Below are 17,721 nucleotides of genomic sequence, written 5' to 3'. Positions count from 1 at the left end.
TTGCATTTGTTTCGATTGTAATACTATTTCTTTCATTACAAATGATAACATCAGCTTAACAATTTGAGTGAAAAGTTTCATCTTTGAAAAATGTACATGAATATCAGAATATCTTAGTATTTCCCCTCTTTTGCTTTAATGACAACATGCACTCGAGCTGGCATGGACTCCACAAGTTTGTGCAAAACCTGATGACTCACATTATCCCAGCAGGATTTGACAACATTCCAAAAAGCAAGGTTGAGGTCAGGTGACTGTGGAGGAAAGTCCATGACAGTCAGGACTCCTTTGGTCTTCTTTGGTCTTCAAGTAGTTCTTGCAAAGCTTTGAGGTGAGTTTGGGATCATTATCCTGCTGCAGTAGGAATCTTTCTCCACAAAGATGCAAACCAGAGGGTACAGCATGTCTCTGAAGAATGGAGTGGTACTTCTCCAACATTAAGATTGATATATAATGTGTGTTCATGTGTGTGTGTGTGTGTCTACATCATTCACTGTCCCTCGATGTGACATATTGATACATATTGGCAGCAAGATATTTCCATCTTCCATCTGTCCATCTGTCCATCCATCTTCCCACCCAATAAATGACACCATTTAGGCAGATTTTATCCAATAAAAGCAGGACTATGCGTCATGTCGGAATGTGAACAATGCAAAAAGCCTGGTTTTAATAGACAACTACTGACCTCTTTATAAACAGATTAAAAATAAGTTCAGAAACCATCTGGACAACATACTTACAGTACCAGTAATGCAAACTTCACAGCTGACCGAGCAATATAACAAAATTGGATGCAGCAATCATAAACTGTACTCTAACAGCCACAAAATATATCCAAGCACAGTTCACAGCACCTCCATGGCCGTAGGGCAGCTGTTCATATTTGCTGGTTAAATATTATATCACATAATTTTCAATAATGAATTACCCTCTAAAGCCCTTTTCAGACATGTAACACATAACATTGTTGGCTTCATCTGTCTGGTAAGATAATGGTTTTTCATGTCATTCAGACATTTTTGTCTAAATAAGAGAAGAGGGTTCTTGCTTCTCTTAATCACTGATGGATTTTCTATTGAAGCCTTAATTAATGACCATTGTGAGCACTGTGCTTTTCACAATGACTGCACTAATACATTTTCTCATCAGTTTCATCATTTATTAGATAGGAAACTGTGTTTAGTTGAAATATGTCTGACAGCATGTAGGCATAGACTGACAAGACGTTAAGTTGGGACTCCTCTTTGTTTCCTATTTGCTGTATGGAAACATTTATTCATAATTTCATCTAAAAGGAGGGAGTGCAGGTCAGATTGTAAGTATTTTTTAAATGTACCTCTTTTGCCCACACCATGAAGGTAAAGAAGACCAGGGGTCTACAGCCACGCTAGCAGCTCCGTGAGACTTCTAATGTCAGCATACTAACATGCTCACAGTGACAATGCTAAGATGCTGATGTTAAGCAGGTATGATATTGACCATGTTCATCTTAGTTTAAAATGATAGCCTGCTAACATTTGCTAATTAGCCCCAAACACAAAGTACAGTTGAGTCTGAAATGTCATTGGACTTGCAAGTATTCAGTCATAAATCATCCACAAGTATTGAACATTTTTAATTTTAACTTCATGATCATGCTAGATGAAAGTCGAGTTTGTACCGAATTACACGGCACACAGTCTAACAGCTGATGCGATATATCGCTCACAACCACTATAGTAAAACCTCCTGGTGATGAAAAGCCAGTGGATAACCAAAGTCAGACATTCATCCTCTGGAGAGTATGAATGTCTGAACAAAAGGGATTTTGCTAGCTGTACCTTCAAGACTAGAGAGTCAGCTGTTCACAAGCAAAAAAAATCAGAAAATCAAACATGAAAGACAAACAGTAAATAACCATGGACAACATGGGAAAAGATCTAAATGAAGATATAAAATTTCCTTCTGTTTGGCAGCCGACACTCAGTTTCCCTGAATTCAACTCCAAGGAAGAATTATAAAAGCAGGCCTGCCTGCAACTGCATTAGTAGAGAGGTTGGAAATCAATCTCCAAAGTTAGCGCGCATTGGAAAATGGTCAGCACTGATGTGAAGTATATGTGATTTGTAGTTAGCGGACTAAAATGTAGAAAACTGCCAGTATGGTCTTTTAAGCTAATAACCCCTTTGAGAGGCGTCCTTGTCAATCTCAAGCCCATAATCCATCTGTGTGCTCTGAATGGCTTCTATATTATTCATGGAAAAGTTTCCCTGTTCCTTTAAGGTAATTTATTTTCGTCATTCAATGCGAGTTTCTGCTTGGGTTTATTTTAGTGGCCTCAGTAGGAAGTATTTCTGTGGGAGCAGACTCTTTATTGTGTTTTAAATATACTATATAAATGTGGACTTATATAAACTGTGTATGGCCAAAAAACATGGCAAAACATGCCAAATAACATTCCTAAAGCAAATTTTATGAAAAAAAAATAATCCTTCACCATCGAGGAACATGATTTATATTTTGTGGGTAACATTTTGAGGCTATGTAGATTAGCTATTTGGCAAAATAACTGGTAATAAACAAGAAAAATTGTAAATGGTGCTTTCTTCATTGGTTATGCACTCCACAATGACTTCTAACATTTGCCAAGTCACACCCAGGCTTGTTGCCCAGTGCCCTTGCTTCAGAAAGTAATCCTTCCCTTCAAAGTCAAGCATTTACCAGGGAAGCACATGGTCAGAATTGTAAATAAATCATCAAGTTAGGACCAGACGTCCCACCAGGAGGAAGCCACACACATCTAGCGGTAAATGATTGGTGTGTGTCTAAGCCAGACTCCTATAGAGGAGGTAAGCGGGCTACTGATGAATGCGCGTCTGTGGTTTAATGAAGTGTGTTTATTACCGAGTGATCAGTGGTTAACGGACAGACCTCCCCTGACAATATACTAAGAGGACATTACCACAGACACAGGGAGCAAGAGGAGGGAGACTAATGTAAGGAAATCGTGAGGAACAGACAGAGAGAAATGAAAAGGTATAATGACAGAAAGGGAAGGAAGAAGAAAGTAGAAGAAAAGTGGGGAGAAAAAAAAGCTAGAAAAGTGTCTAAAATAGGTCATAATATCATCATACTCAGAATACAATATCATCTAGCATTACAACTCACCAGAAATCACACACATACACACTGTCAGCTCGTCACTTTCAGTTTTCATAGTTCATTTATGTACAAGCAGTGCTGGGAGTTCCTCTCAAGGTCATCTTAATAGACTTTTGCTTTCACACTCGCACTCACTCACACAGCCATATACTACCTCCCGATGCCATAAATCACATTCACACACACGCACATCCATCACTGAGAGCGAGTCAGAGTGACAAATAATACCTCCAACAATAGGTCCTATTCATCAATATGGCCATATGTTTTTCAACAGTGAAAAATGTCGAAATAATGGACCAAAACGTATTCAAAACAAATATGCATGACAAATGTTTGAGAAACTTCATCACAGCCCAAATTGAAGCTGACTATTTTTGGCAGCGGGAAGCCATAAATGTTGTATTTCATATAGCTGAGTTCTGTGCTACGTACACTCAAATAAAACATATCTACCCTGAGAGTTGCAGTAGGTAATGAAAGATGCAGAGAGCTGCTTCACATTATTTAAATCAGTGCTTTTTTTTTTTTCTTTCTAAAGAATACAAGGTTTGTGTAGGATGCTCTTTAAAGAATCCAAGAACAAAAGGGGTCTTATTTTTCTTCCTGTGGCAAACATTGTATTCACCGAGTTAATTGCAGAGACCTGGGTAAGCAGAGACATCACTAAAACAAAGTGCGACAGGGCAAGAAACACAAGCCTTTAGACAATTACAAACCTCCAGGTTAGAAAAGCTTATTTGGAAGATAAAACAAAGGTAAACTGTAAAAATCATTTACATAGTGCACAGTTGTACTTCTGTTAGTTCTGTTTTCCTGCACAGTGAAAGATTACATCAGACATTTCAAGTGCACTTACTTTTGGTTTTCCCCCAGATAAAGCAGATATAGATAATCTGACTGACATGCTTATTTACTACCTGTCTGATTGTCTGACTGCTTGTGTTTCTTCATTGTAGTGATGTCATCACCATTAGTACTCAACAGATACTTTGGTATTAACCAGCAAAAACTACAGAACAGATTGAAAAATTAGCCATGTACCAAAATCCTTTTAAATGTTACATTTTCAGTTTTTCTACTTGACCACTCTACAATATCTCATTAAAATGTATGCTTAAGTGTAAAGTATGGATGCTTTAATGTATACCAGAGGCACACAGATGATTTTCCTGTCTGTTGACCAGCCATGTGACCTTCCATTAGAATCGATTTGAATATACTAAAGCTGAAATTTATAAGGCCAAATAAAAGCTAGATTGGGGCTCTGATGAGGTCCATAGTGTTAAGGCCAGCCCTGTTAACAATCTGCATTCAGACACAATGCTGACTGATTACTAATCAGAGACACTGAGAAACAGCCAGCTGCTCAGCCTAGACACTCACACTCACACACACACTCACACACACACTCACACACATAGGAGTGGAGCAGAATACACCAGAGAGCTGCAAATTGTGATTGCATCTAGGTAAGGAAGTAAGTATAATGCATATGATGTACGCGTTTGTGCGCACATAAAAGGCATTCATACTTTTTTTTTTTAACTGTTTCTGTGTGTGTGTGTGTCTCTCTCTCTCTCTCTCTCTCTCTCTCTCTCTCTCTCTCTCACTCACTCACACACACACACACACACACACACATACACACACACACAGAGAGAGACCTCTAACAGCCTCCAATCAGCAGCAGTGCCATGCAGAGATGAGAGGACCACACCTTGTTCTGAAAACAACTGAAATCAGTTTAAGGACACGTATTACCACAGCGCTCCTTCTGTATCTCCCCCCTCCTCCCCTCTTCTCCCCCGTTCTCCACTCTCTCTCTCTGTCTCTCTCTCTCTGTCTCTTTCCCTCTCTCTCTCTCTCTCTCTAACTCCAGCTTTTTACTTTTCATCGTGTACCACCTGAGCTCTTCAAGGTTGTCGCCACAATTTGGGTCATTCAGCTCGGCCCCATTTCAGCCACCCCGCACAGACACGCACATACACACACACACGCAATCACACACCTCCCCCTCTGTGTATTACCTGACACCGCCAGGTGGGAGAGACTCCATTACCGAGTTGCACTCTGACCCCGCTTCGACTGCCCGGCCAGAGAGGAGAGATGTGTGGTGTGTGTGTGTGAGAGAGATAGAGGGGGGAAAAAAAAGAGAAAGCGGTGAGCAACTGAAATGAGGCCAGCCTAAATGTTTGTGTGTGAATGAGCGTTCACATTTGTTTGTGTGTGTGTGTGTGTGTGTGTGTGTGTGTGTGTGTGTGTGGGCATGTGGGGAGGTGGGGTAGGAGGGTTGAGCATGTCTCATATGACACCTCTGGCCATTATTAAGTCCACTTTATTCTCTGGTCTCTGGCATATTCTCTTCTCTCCATATGTTCACATTTTTTCTCCTGAACCCAGTTCCATAACAATGCTTACTGAGTTTGCACGCACACCAACACCTTATTAATATTCAAGAAATCTTCAAGTAGTGTCTATGTTAAGAAGTTGGCTCACGTAAGCATCAAATCCCACTCACAATAACCTGGAAAAGCTTTTATTTTGATTATGAAAAACCACTGTGTATTTTTTTTTCATCTTTTCTCACTAACCAATAGCAGTATTTAACCATGCAGAATTGGTTTCATTTCTCTTGGTTTTTAGATACAGTATGTCTGTAAGATTTATGCCTCCACCCTGGTACAACAGAGGTGAATGGATTTTCCTTTGTGATGCTCACAGCATTCAAATATTACATTTAAAATTTCAAACTGCAGAAGAAATAGCTGCAGTGAAAACTGTTGGCTGACTTTTGTTTTTGTTTAGGTTGTTTTGTTGCCTCCAAATGGATCTGATTTTTTTCACACAAGTGTGGACAAACACAATCAGATTTTTTTTTTGCAGGGGGCCACTTGCATATGTGGTCCTATATGTGATTAATATCCGATCTCTGGCTACATGACCGCTGTCAGATCGGAATTCTTGTGTGTGTGTGTTTTTTTTTTAATGTCTCGTATTGCCTGTTGTCATCACTCAGTGTCGGCACCTCATAGGCCAGTAAAAATAAACATGGAGGAGAGCAACAACAGCGACAGGGGTCAATGGAGAGATGAGGAAATTTCAAATTTGTTGGACATTTGGGGAAAAGTTTCTTCTTTATTTATTCTATTTCTTTTCTATTTCTATTCTATTTGACTGTCGCACATTATCATAGTTGTAAGTCTGCACATGTGTGGCAGTTTAGGACCTCAACAGTGTTCACACCAGAGCTAGAAACATGAATGTGAACCATCAACACAAAAAGATCATATCTGACTAAAAAAATTGAATTGAACATTAATGCCTGTAGTTTGAGCGTAGCCTAATTTATCACAAGCACAATTCTATTCACTTCCATTGTGTCAGAGTGTTGGCAAAAAGCTCCACACTAAATCAGCCTTTAGGTAATGGATTTTAAGTTAAAAAAAAATACACAATATTCTCTGTAAGTATCACCTGTTGATTCATCACTTTATGCCTCTTAGGGCTTTTACACTTGCTGTGTTTGGTAGGCTTTTCTTGTGTTAAGTTTTCAGACATGATGGAAATAGCAGTGGTTAGTGGGGAATAAACAAGAAAAACTGGAAAGTAAGCATGAATGGTGATGGATGCCATGGCTGAGCAGCGAGCGAGGAAAGAACGTCGCCCGTGGAAACTCACATTTCCTAAACAGAACCTCCATCGAAAAAAAAGAAACGGCGAGAGGCTACTGCCAACACTGTTTGACTGACGAGTAGGAAATGTACTGCCGAAAACCACACAGCATTGTTTATTTTAGTGCCAAAGATGGAGAAAATGCTGAAAAAACAAAACAAAGATATCACGTATTACCATCTAATCAGGACAGGAACTGCTAGCCAAAACGATGCCTTTCTGTGTAACACGGCACTCCTTAGCTCTGTTTACAACTGAAACCCCTTAAGCAGGGCACTATGATATGGGAAAGAGAAGAAGAGAAGAGAAGTGGAATTTTGGCTAATGTGTGCTGGAGAGTGTGGGAGAGTTTCTGCTCTTCTTTCATCCTGGCTTTTGCACTGAAGCTGCAGGCGTCTCCTGGTGTGAGCTCTCCATCGAAGCAGAGCAACAGCCCCCTTCTGTTTTCTAAATGTGGCCTCCTGCCTCTCTCTACGGCATGCCAAAGCTGCTGCGGTGGGCGGAAAGAGGGAGAAGGGTTTCCTCTGTGTATGTGTGTGTGTTGTGTGTGTGTGTGTGTTTGTGTGTGTGCCAAGAAAAGAGAAAGAAGGAGTGAGCTGCTGCATATGGGTGTATCTTTGCATGTCTTTTTCATTATGCATTCTGCATCTCTGAGCGTATGTGCATTTTGTGTGTGTGTGTGTCTGTGTGTGTCTGTGTGTGTGTGTGTGTGTGTTTGAAGTTGGGGGAGGTGGCTGTGTGACAGAGCGCATTTGACAGAGGCAGGCAAAATGGTAGTCAGATCAGTCGCTGTGGTAATTGGGCGCTCTTGACGTTGTCATTTGGAGCTCCTGGAGCTGCCATTACAACACCTGTTTGTGATCATGAGTGTGTGTGAATACGCACAGCATTTGTGTTTGTGTGTGTGTATATGTGTGTGTGTGTGTGTGCTATATATCTTGATTGACGTGTCGCATTACCCACACACCCATAACTTAAATATATGGCTTCTGCTTATACCTTTACCTTAGCAAGGATGACTGTGATGTGTGTGTGTGTGTGCGCGTGTGTGTGTGTGTGCGCGTGCATTCACACTCATGTGTATGCAGATCTGTTCAGCTGTTAACGAGACAAATCCAGTGCATGAATATTTAATGATGACATGTGTCCCATATGGAGCACCCATCTCACCACACACACACACACACACACACACACACACACACTCATGCACACACACACGCACGTACACACACACACACATAAATGCCCTCATTGTCATAGATACACCTCTTCTCTTCCTCCAAAACATCATGACAGACATCCCAGGTAACAGACTTGAGTACCTCAGTGAGAAACAGCAAGTTTATGTGTGTGTGTGTGTGTGTTTTTTTTTTTAAGGGGATGTGTGTGTGTTCAACCCTGTCTCCTAAAAATAACATTCATATACAACTAATTTGCATTAGCACATACATTTTAAATGAAACTTAATGCCCCCAGATTACATCATTAATCAACATAACGAGGAGACATTGGAACTCTTGTATGCATACAAATTACAAAAACTGCTCCGACTGTTGCTGCTTCTCACCTATACATGGTACACAGAGTACAACCTGTATACTCACACTCAACATTTGCATGTGTAGCCGCAGACCCTCAGATACAAACACAGATAGTCCACACTTTCTCATTCCCCACCTCTTCTGTCTCTCACTCACTCCCCCTCCTCCTCCTCCTCCTTCTATCTGTGCGTTTCATAATGTGTGTGTTGAGTTGACATTTTACTGTTCTCTCAGTGCCGGCCAGCATCTCTCGCTCTGCACCCCTCAGTAATTTCCCCACTGACCGTCTGCTATCTACCTGTCTGTGCCTTCCTCTGCTCTCTCCCTCTATCTCTGCTCTCCTATATGAGATGGTATGCCTGAATCACCTCCATTTTGTCGCCATGACCTCAATATAGTTTGTCCACCGCCCATATTTCTGCTGCCTGCAAGAATTCTGGTCTTCCTGTTCGTACAGTAAATCCATGTTTTTGTCACTCGGGCCTGCTGTCTCGCCTGTCTCTCTGTCTCTGATAATGAGCTTTGATCAATTTATCACTTTTGCTGACCTTTACAGACACAGACTGTTAGTCTGGCGTCACTGGATGGAGAGGAATCAATAGTTTTCCACTAATGATTGAATATGAAAAAAAATAATACTAAGAGCAGGGTTCAACTGCAGTCTTTAATGGCCAATACCAAAGCCATCAATAGTTGATATTTTGTAAGCTCAGGATCTTTAAATCCCTGAGTTTCCCCTCAGAACTGTAGCAGACTGGAAATGCCTCTGGAGCAGCATTAGACATGGTCCACTGAAACCTACTGCACTAAATCCACTGACACAGAGAATCATAATCATAATAATAATTAATTCATGCACACTTGAAGAATATCTGATTAAAATGTTACATTACAGCTCAATTGAATGAATGGGGGCCTCTATTTAAATTTCCTCTCCAGAGGTTTATTTCTCTTCTTTTTTTTTTTTTTTTTACTCAAAGATTTTTCCAGGTCTTTTTATACGACATTCACACTTGTGTCGGCAGTCAATCAGAATGAGTTTAAATCATGGCTTGAGTCCATGATCCTGTCCCCAGTTGAGTAGTATTAAGTCCTTATGTCATGTACTTTTTGGAAATCTATGGTTTATCAATGAAATGTATTGAACATTTACATGAATAGTATCGGTATGTGTATCTTTAATATTTTTTGATTGTATGGTAGTAGCCAAGTACTGCTATAATACATCTTTATGTATAATAGTTATGTTGTATTATATGTCATGGTTCTCAGTCTGTCTGCTTTGGTCCAGACTGAAATATCTCCACAGACAGAGAATGAATCCTAATGACTTTGGTGAGCCCCTGACTTTTCCTGTACCGCCACCATGAGGTTGATGTTTGTGATTTGAAGTGAAATGTCTCAACACCTATTGGATGGATTGCCATGAAATTTGATCCACACGTTAATGTTCCCCTCAGGATGATTTGTAATAACTTTGGTGATCCCCTGGCTTTTCATCAAGCACCATCATCAGGTCAAAATTTAATTTTTTCCAGTACTTTGGTTTATGACCAAGTACTTGCAAAACTAAAGGCATTCCTGTCCACCTCAGCTGTACTTTGTGTTTAGTGCTAATAATCCTGATGTCACAGCTGTTTAAAGTTTAAAACCGTCCAAAACCATAGTCCAAAACTCTCTCTGGCTCAACCATAACTTTGGCCATTATGTCACTGCCCTGTGAAAACCATGCATCAACATCAACCTTTCATCAGCCAATTAACACAGGTCTGCTTTTTCAGCTTTGTGGCAATGCATTTTTCATCATCCAACTGGTATTGGATGGTTTGTTTAGCTGAGGAAACAGGATCATTTTCTCAACCCATTAGGGAAAACTCAATCCTTCAGTTTGTCTAAAAAAAAAAATCAACACCACATTTCAAGATACGGGTTTTCATTGGACAATGACCAATGATATGTGGGTGTAGTGTGCATGTTGTATGTTATAGGGCTCCAGGTCTTTGTCTTGACCTCTTATTTGCTTTTGGCGATTACTTCTGGTGATTATTTGACAAATTGAAGTGTTTATTTTTCCACAGTGTGCAGATAGGAGGAAATGGACATTGGGAAAGAGTGAATAAGGGTGAAATGGAGATGTCTTTTGTGTGCTGTTGCTCCTTTGTGCTTTTTTTTTCAGTTGAATCTTGTTGAGGAATCTTGTTGAGAAACCTACATACCTGTGCTGTATGAAAGGGCTTCCAGAGAGCTTGGGCCATCCCTGTAAAGCCAATTAAGACACTGAATCAAAATAAACCTGACTTGACAGTGCTGCACTAATCATTACAAATATGTAATGAATCAAACTGCATCACATTGAGATAAAGATGTCACTAAAAAGACTGCCTCATTTGTCACGAAAGGCCTTATATATCAGCAACCTGATTCTGTGGAGTCTGACCCTGTGGAGAGTGGAGTTGTTTCTGGTGTTACCGAATACCCTCGTTAGTTTGGTATCAGCTCCTTTTTGCAGTATCTAATGATATCTTGAACCCTGAAGTTTCAATCTTTTTTTCCCGCTAGTTTCAATCTAGTTTGGCATATTTGCTCCTCTGCCTGTTTGTCTCCATCTGTTTGCATTCTGCCGTTCTTACTCTCTGTTTATTGACCTTTGCTGTCTGTCTGCTCATCTGTCTACCATTTTGTCTTCTTCCCTTTCCCCTCCTGTCTGTCTGACTCCAATTTACTTTCTATATCTGTACCATCCAATCACACACCTTCACATTCACACATGCCTCCCTTAAACCTACACCTATTCTTCGCTGGGGACCAACCAACACACAGATCTCCTGCTATGAGTCAATGGTGTGTAGATGTGTGGGTGCGTATGTGTGCAGTTGTGTACGTGTGTATCCATTGTTAATTAACCCTACTCACCCCGCCCAAGCCCCCCAGGAGTGGCTGTGTGCTGAGGTCCCTGAGCCCCAGCCTGCTAATCCACACCTGAGTCCCCCCCCCCCCCCCACACACACACACACAATTACAATCTCACACACACACACACACACACACACACACAGTGGTGTAAGGTGCAAAAGATATGTAATCTTTCATTGTGTGAGAACACAAAAGCAGATCAGCACTGCAACACCTGTGTAACAGTGGTTGCAGTGTGTATCTATGTGTGATATCACACAGTCTACGCTTGAACACATTGTACACACCTGGGAGGATTTCAGACTCATACAGTCATGCCACATTGCTACACACCCAATCACATAGAAAAAGCAGACACACACATACTGCGACTATGCAGACACACACACACAGTCCCGGCCAGGCGCACCTCTCCAGGGCCTGAGCGCTAGTTGTCTGGCTGTCACTGTGGCATGTTGTGCCAGAGAAAGAGGAAAGCGAGGCTGAAGCGTGCTGTTACGCAACCCACTAAGGACAACGACTGTGTCTCTTGATGACACACACTACACACAAACCCACAAACTCACCAAGGGCTGGGTCTGGATTACAGCTCTCTGCCTCTTTGTGTGGATACCAGACACGGGTGCCATGCTGCCAATGCAAATGCCAACCCAGATGCCAACCGGAGTGTGTGTGTGTGCGTGTGTGTGTGTATTTGTGTGTGTTCTGGGCAGGAGAAGACTGACGGCTACAATGCACACACAAGTGGCGTGTGTTTGATTGGTGAGCAAACAAGTAGACTGGCATGTATACATACAGCCGGCTGCAATGCATGCATAGTCACACACACACACACACACACACACACACACACACAGAGCTTGGCACATGTATGCACACTTATACAAACACAGACATGAGCACACACACACATATAATAATAATAATAATGATAAACTTTATTTATATATTTCGTACAGGTGGTGTAGCTCAAAGTGCTTTACAATAAAATGAAGAAACAAGAGAATAAATTTTAAAAAAGGCAAATTGAAACAAGTGCAAATACTGCACGATAAAACCAAGCAATCAAATGATATACACACACACACACACACGCTCCATTGTGACTTCATATGCAAGAACTAATTGTCTCTCTGGTGATTTTTGTTTTGCCATTATGTGCTTTCTCCCTCTACTCCCCTGTTTAAATGGAGATGCTGCCCAACACTGTGTGTGCGTGCATGTGTGCCTGTGTAAATGAGTGTGCCTGCGCGAGTGCAAGCATGTGTGCCATTTCAATCCCCTCACTTGGACGCCCACAAAAACGCTTGTCCTGAAAGAGTCCTGCTGTTGATGTGATTGTGTTATGGTTGTTTCCATATTTGGGCAGATTCAATATTCTATTCTACTGTCTCGCTTGCCAGCAGCTTTGACCACGCTATTTGCCTTTTCCTGTCATTCAGGAATGCTCAGGCCCATTCAAACCTAAACACAGCTTGTGTTTATACCACCAGCCTCGTGAAACACTGCGCCTGTTAATACACTTGAGAATTATTCTAAAATAAATAACTTTCAGTCGTCAAGGTCAGGGGACTATGAAATATGTGATCCCTGTGTTCCTCGGTCCCTCCCGGTGGTGGTGTTGAACGTTATGAGCTGGGCTGGCAGTGGAGCATTTTATGGAGCCCATATTAGGGTTGGACGGTGATCAGGATGTTATTGAATGTGTGTCTGGCCTGCTAAATCGGTTGACTGGATGACAGGACCAACACCGTCAGAGAGGGCTAAACACCGCTCAAAAGTAGATCTTGCTGAGCCATGGCTCTCTCTACACTCAATTTCACTTCATTTTCGAGCTGCGCCAGCACAAGTGAAAAGTCGTTGTCGAGTGGGAATAAAGGAGTGTATTTCTGCCACCAGCCGCAGTCAAGGGAGGTGTCCAAAACAGCTCGCTTTATGAGCACAGTCTCTGGGAAACTATCCTCTGTTGAACCTGCGCTGTCCAGGCAACAGGTGGCCGGGATTTAATGAAGAGGCTGTGAATGTAAGGAGCAGAAAATACAGAAAGAGAGTTTTAAGAATAAAATAGAAGAGCTCCAGCATTTGTCAGTAAGTGAACAAGGTTTGGTCTAAAAACTCCCAGCATCCAACAGTAACAAAATACCAGCTGTTTGCTGCAACAATTCCAGACTAGCTGTTTTCTTTTTTGAAGCTGCCCTCCCTTGATTTTTCTTTCTAAACAACCGGCACACAGGATGAAGTGTATTAGGAAGCACTTAGCCACTTAGCAGTAATAGCTTAGCCGCTCTAGAGCTGGTCTTTAACATAGTTACAGAATATTGGACAATACATTACATAGAGGGGCTGCTGTTGCACAAGCAGCTGTGATTGTGTTAGTCTGAAATGGCTTGCGTTCAAAATGGCAGCAGCTTCTCCACTATGTCTGTCTGAGTGTGTTTCCATATGAATTTTTTTGCCCTTTTCTGCACTTCTGTTATAGGCAAATACACTCACACTTGTTTATTTGTTCAGCTAAAATACCTATTATCAAGAGCACATGGGGTTTCCTCTCATACTAAATGCACGTATTTTGCTGCAGTGACCTCCTCCATCCACCTATGGAAGTGCTGTCAGCCCTATAGTGTGACCCTGTCATTACATATGTGTGTGTGGTCATGACTCTGACACGTGGGTTAACATAATAACTGCTATGATAATGAAGCAGCAATTTCCCCCAGACCCCATGCTGCTCTCAGGTAATTGGAGTGTTTACAGACAGAAATTTTGTGGTGTGTGTGTGCGTGTGTGTGTGTTTGTGTGTGCGTGCATGCGTGTGGACAGGTGGGAGGCTGTGTTTGGACAGTTGACAGTCGAGCGTGACAGATGACGTCTCTATCCTAACATTATAGAGAGATGAGAACGAAGGACGAAAGTGTGTTTAACCATGTGATTTACTGGAGGTGGGAGGGTGGATTTCAACCGTCACACACACATTTCAACCGCAGCATGTGTTGGGGGGGTTTGCCTGCGCACGCGCCGGTGTACATGCGCGTTTTGGTGGTGTTGTTCAGAAGCGAGGGGCGTAAGCTGACAACCATGACAGATGATGTCTTTATCCAGCTGTTTCAGAAGACTTTGTGTTCTTTGTGTGTATATGTGTGTGTGTGTGTGTGTAAATTTCAGGGTCATATCTGCCTCCAGGCATTTTGGACCTGATTCTACTAGGGCGGGATGAAAGGGAGGGGTTGTTACAATTCACACCCCAGGAATGTCTGTTTTCCTATCTCCTCTTCTGGGACTTTCCTTTCCTCTCTCTCTCTTCTCTTCTTTCCCTCTCTTTCTCTCTCTCTCACTCATTCCTTCATCCCCGAGGTGACAGGTAGAGGGAAGGAGGGACGCCAGATGCACACCTGGTTTATTTCTGTGAAGAGAGGGAAAGGAAAAGAGAGAGAGAGACACACGCAAAAGAGAGAGATAGTCCTTGAGTTAGTCCTTTGCATCACTGGTTTATTCATTCAGGATCTGCTGCATATGTGTGTTTGTGTGTGTGTGTGTGTGTGTGTGTGTGTGTGTGTGTGTGTGTGTGTGTGCGTGTGTGTGCTTCAGTGTCCTTGTTGGTTTGTGCATCACTGCGCTTACTTATGTGTCCTCTATCTTGCATGCATACACAATATATGCATAATATGCCATTTGGTGGGACGCTTTCATCCACAGTGCTTTGCAGTAGTATGAGTGCATACAATTTCACAAAGATTTAAGCATAAGCTTTAAAGAAACATCTATAAAAGTTTTATTAGGAGATTGCATTGGAGTTTATATCCTGTTGGTAAAATTAATGATGATGAGTCTATTTTACTATGATCAGAGTCTACAAGAGGAGGTAGAGCTGATTAAATGGTAAATTGTTATTTTTACATTCCATGATTGGGAATTATATAATTTTATAAAGCCTATCTGCAGTAAACTGAAGGATTTTCTAAAATTCTGTGTCATCTTATTCTGTTTGGCCTCAGCTGCTGTCCCCTGCTTCTCCTATTAACAATGCAAGAAAGACTTAAGAATTCTCCTTAAATTGAAATCTGTTATTTCTTGTTGTCCTCTCCAGTGGTGAGAAGCAATTTCAAGTATGTGCAAACCACAGCAAAGATGGTGAAGTTGTTGTGGGACACTGTAACTTTTGCAAACCTTAGTAAAATTGTCAGCCAGCAAAGTTTATTGCCAGGTTTCTGGTTTTGATTTTGAAATGCGAGAAATTGTGAGAGATTGTGTAGTTAGACTACACAATCTTTATTATCTAACCCTAACCTTAATCTTAACCCTAACCCTAACCCTAATACTTAATGTTTCCAGTGTATTGGCTCTGTTTTCAACTTTTCCTGGTTTGTTTTAAAACTATTTCCTATGACCATCCTGTCTTTGTCTTCTGTTGGTAGTTGAACAGTCTCAGCACCAAACAAAGCTGGAATTTAAACAAGAAGAGCGAAAGATACACTGACTCCTATACTAAGTTGTTACGTTATGGAAGCAACCTAGGTGACTGCGAACACAGCCAATCTATTTTGGAATATCAACCCTGCTTACAATTTGAGGCAGTGACCAGTCACTAGCTTCCTTTTAATGTCTTGCTGAACATTTTAACCACTGCTTAACACACACCTGTCAACAGAACTGCAGTGGAAATAAGGAGTAGGGTGATGTAAAACCTGTAGGAATCAGTGTAACCTGTGATCAGACTTTTCAGTCCTTGAAGCACCACAGAGAGCACTAACACGCCACTCTCAGCTCCAGTACGGAACACTTTTCGAGGTCAACCACACGACGCCATGAAACATAGCAGACAATGGAAATTACCCCGCTACACTGCTTCCCGGTGCGATTGCCACTTCTCCTGAGAACAGGGAAGCCAGGATGCTCACTCCACAGTGCATCAGTATTGTATCACTGAACCAGTATTACAACATGCACTTTTATTTTTTTGTATTTTGTACGGTGGTGTGACGATCCATGGGATTTTCATTTCATGGCCCTGAGATGCCGCCTAAGACGCTAAAATGTGAGTTTCACGGGTAAAAACAGCGACTTGACAAGTATGTTAACAGATGGGGCTGAGGGAATGTTTTTTTAGGATGGTGGGTGAGCAAATTTGTAGCCAGGCCGTGTTTGTACGTACATAGTGGGAGTTTCCGCTTTTAGATTTGCATTAGGAAAAATAGCAAGGAACAGATTTACATATGCGTAAAGGTGCAGATCTACCTTGAGCTATGCTGCCTGTGTCTGCAGTCTGCATCAGATATCCTAAATAACTAAAAGGTCAGTTCTTACCTTCTATCAGGTAATGTATGCTAAAGTGTTATGAGATTGCACCAGAGTGGATGATTTACTGGTGACACATAAATGAGTTTGGTGTTTATGTATTCACCTCTTAACAGAAAAAAAACTGACCTTGGGAAAATCTCTGAAAAAGAAATGATACTTTCTATCTAATATAAAGCAGCACGAGATGTAGCCTACTGTACATTGTAGACATATTTGTGCATCTGCAGAGCACCTTCCATTTGAACGCGTCTGGCTGCACTGATGTTGAGTGGCTGAGTAGAGTCCCCGTGTTTTCTTTGTGCTGATAAGTGGCCGGGCCTTGGGCACTTGTATTTTAATTAGCATCAGGTTGTATGAACTCGAAATGCATGAAACGGCGACGTAAGATCTGTCCTTTTGCTGAATGCCTCATGAAGAGGCTTTGTCGGAGACGGCAAAATGGCCAGGGCAGCTGAAGGAGAAAGAGCTTTGAGCAGGAGAAAACAACCTGAAATGGTGGCGGCTGCTGGGTTCACGGCCAGAGCATGAGTGTGTGTGTTTAGCAAGAGAGACACAGAGAAAGAATAGTAGAGGGATAGAGTGTGTATGTGCGTGTGTGTATGGTGGTGGGGGGCGGGGGTAGGGGGGTCTAAACACGAGGCAGCAGAAAAATACAACCTGACAAACACAAGTATTGATTTGAATGTCCTCCCTCTGTCTCTCTTTTCTCTCTCCCTCTTCCTCCCTGCTCTCCCTTGCCCTCGCCATCCCCTCTGCTTTTATTTCCTTGTCTCTCTCTCTCTTTTTTTTCCATCTAGAGAGCTGCTGGAGGACTTTATTTTCTATCCATCTTGAAGTAGTGTAAGGATGGATGGAGGACAGGATGGAGGGCTGGAAAAAAGGAGGAGGCTTAAAGAGGGAAGCAAAAATGGATTGGAGAAGAGAACTGGAAATGGAAAGACAGCGAGAGGGAGCGGAGGGGGGGGGGCATGGGGCCGGCAGTTGTTGAAATGAGTGCAACCGGTGCAGCTGAAATGGAAAGAGATGGTTAAAATGGAATAGCTGGAGAAAAAAAACGGAGAAGAATAAGAAATAAAGGGAGTATGAGATGGACAGAGAGGGAAAGATGAGGGAGAACGGGGAAGGAGATGAGGTCTGGAGTAAAGGAGTA

At 41.9% G+C, this 17,721-nt stretch overlaps 1 long non-coding RNA gene across 2 annotated transcripts in view; it reads left to right on the top strand.

The window, feature by feature from the left end:
* The window catches only part of LOC122974509, a 66,403-nt gene extending 48,891 nt beyond the window's left edge, over positions 1-17,512 (top strand). For both annotated transcript variants that reach the window (XR_006400393.1, XR_006400392.1), the window contains exons 3-5: positions 214-331; positions 1,362-1,469; positions 17,369-17,512. This is a non-coding gene — a long non-coding RNA (uncharacterized LOC122974509). The remainder of the gene's footprint in view (positions 1-213; positions 332-1,361; positions 1,470-17,368) is intronic.
* The last annotated feature ends 209 nt before the right edge of the window (positions 17,513-17,721 follow it).

Source organism: Thunnus albacares, chromosome 22, assembly GCF_914725855.1.
Source record: "Thunnus albacares chromosome 22, fThuAlb1.1, whole genome shotgun sequence".
Classification (NCBI taxonomy): Eukaryota; Metazoa; Chordata; class Actinopteri; order Scombriformes; family Scombridae; genus Thunnus; species Thunnus albacares.
Note: the sequence above shows the minus strand (reverse complement) of the source record. Positions and strands in the feature narration are given on the sequence as shown.